Source organism: Leptonychotes weddellii, unplaced genomic scaffold (assembly GCF_054177405.1).
Source record: "Leptonychotes weddellii isolate Sample4059 unplaced genomic scaffold, ASM5417740v2 HiC_scaffold_1979, whole genome shotgun sequence".
NCBI classification, from domain to species: domain Eukaryota; kingdom Metazoa; phylum Chordata; class Mammalia; order Carnivora; family Phocidae; genus Leptonychotes; species Leptonychotes weddellii.
In genome coordinates this window covers 2312-4579 of record NW_027783937.1, presented here as the reverse complement: position 1 = coordinate 4579, position 2268 = coordinate 2312, and the positions used below count along the sequence as shown (strand labels likewise).

General features: G+C 51.8%; 1 pseudogene across 1 annotated transcript; it reads right to left on the bottom strand.

Moving 5' to 3' along the window:
* Positions 1 to 221: 221 nt before the first annotated feature.
* LOC145718680 (kelch-like protein 7 pseudogene) lies at positions 222 to 1692 on the bottom strand (annotated as a pseudogene). Its single transcript, XR_014141965.1, has 2 exons — positions 655 to 1692; positions 222 to 312 (listed from the first exon to the last, which is right to left on the bottom strand). The product of XR_014141965.1 is annotated as a kelch-like protein 7 pseudogene (transcript).
* Positions 1693 to 2268: the final 576 nt, after the last annotated feature.

Here is a 2268-nt window from a genome sequence, read left to right as displayed (position 1 = left end):
AGAGGGCTGTTGGAAACAAATTTGAGCACTGGGGGAAGGCTGTTCACCCTTTATAAGCAGACACTTGTTAAATGCACCAGTAATATGAAGTCACTGGTGGTGTAAATATAAAAAGGTTTACATGAAAGGAACTTGAATGTATACATGGAAATAGATACATGAAAGTAAGTTACACATAATACTGAATTCAGACGTTCACAGGTACTTCAGCACAAAAGCCAGGAAAGATTTAAAGGCATTCGGACAGGTATCTACTGCATTCACGCACCACGTCAGGAGCTGATGAACAAAGACGATCCCGGCAGTCAGAGTCTGCTTAAAGAAACCAGAAGCTAGTATCTCATACAAATCTTAAATTCCTGTACTGTTTTCCATATTCTCATCAGAACCACTAGATAAGCAAACGAGGTTTTGCTATTATTCATACATCCTGCTTTTGTCTTCTTTAAAAACAGAACCACGGTTACAAAACAGAAACATTCCCGCATCTCCTTAGATGCGTATTTTTTAGAATAAAGCTTACGGAATAAAAAAAGTAACCAAGTGACTTTTCTATGCTCTTTGGTATAAGATGTTATGGAATTAAAAAAACAAAACAAAAAACCTCTCTAGTCTACATTCTCCGTGTTAAAATCCATTCTTTTCATAACCCACCTTTCGCCGACGTGAAGACTTTCATTAATGCGCCACACATCAAAGACAGAACAAAGAGCTCCTCTTAATAACAGAGGCGCACAGGGGCCTTAAAAGACTGCGCGGCATTTATCGGTGACTGTTTCTGCTCTAAATTAACACGTACAGGAGGATTTGTCTTCAACTAGCTCCACCCGGCTAACACAGAGGAGGGGCGGGGATCGTTATTTAGAGTAGCTGATTTCAGGCCAGCACTGCTTCTCCCTTCTTTGGAGGCTTCGGGTTGGGCTGTGCCAATGGGCTTCTTCGCACAAGATCTCACGACACCTTAAAGCGGCTCGCCAATGGAGGGATCCTCGCCTCACAAAGAGATAACTAGGGCAGAGCTGTTACACAACCGAGACGCGACGCCGAATGCCAGCCCGGGGAGTCCCCCAGGAGTGTGACCTGGGAGCCACAGCATCCGCAGACGAGGCGACGCTGCTGCTCGAGAACGGTTTAACGCGACCCTCTACTAAACAGCAGCTTGACTAGCGTGCGAAAATGGGAGGAAGGGCGAGGACCGAGGAAGAGAGCCGCGATCCACCGGGCGCGGTTTCGGCCCAGGGAGCCAGGGGCGCGAGTCCCGGACCCCCTCCCCCCTGGCGTCCGTCACTCCCACAAAGGCGGTACCTGTTTCCGCATGTTATTCATGACGCCCATGAAGCCCGCCAACAATTTAGCTTCTTCTCGAGCAGCAAGTTTCTTCTCGGTCTTCTTCTTGCTGCTCTTCTCCACCCCGGAGGCTGCCATCCTCCGTCAGCTCGGTTCACGCCCGGGGCTGGCCGGGCCGAGCGAGGGGTTGCACGCTCCGGGCACGCTGGGGCTTCTGTTTACCAAACAGCGCGGCCGGGACTGCGGCTGCAGCGCCCTGCTGCCGGCGCGGCCACTGCGGAAGGACAAGGCCTGGCGGCCCCCTCAAAAACTCACCGGGAGGCGACGTCGCGGGCTCGGCGGCGTCCCGACAGAACCGGAGCCGGGCCGAGGAGTCTGCGCACTTCGCTCGCGGGGGCGGGCGCGCTCTGAAGGGAGCAGGGGGCGAGGCCTGCGCGTCACAGCGGCGCGCCGCTCCCAGCGACGGGGTGCGGGCCGGTTGTCTTTGTCGCCGCCGGCCGCCGGCGGAATTTTCGCTTCCAGCCGCTGCAAGGGCGTGCGTGCCCTTCCGTTCCCCCGAGTCAGGTTTTACAAATTTAGATTATGGGGTGAGATTTTCTTTTTTTGGATAGGTAGGCGGTACCTCCTGTTGGTGTAAGCACCATAGGAACCGGGTTGGTGTTTTCCTCCCTGCAGCATCACAGACTGGCAAATTGTAGACGCTCAATATATATTTTTAAATGATGAAAGATTATCACGGACTGCAAGTGAAAGGCATCGTGCATGGAACACAAGAGTTATTTGCTTGGTATTCGTAAAGCAAAAACACACGATCCCGTTGGTGTCTCCTGGATGTGGAATGCCTGCTTACTTAGGCTGGTTTACGCAGTGTTTGAAAGCAGATCAGGTATCAGCCCCAGAAATCCTCAGTCCAGTTAGTCTTCCCCAAGTATTCTACCGTGACACGAAACTCAGTCACGGAACTCATGAAGAGGATTTTTT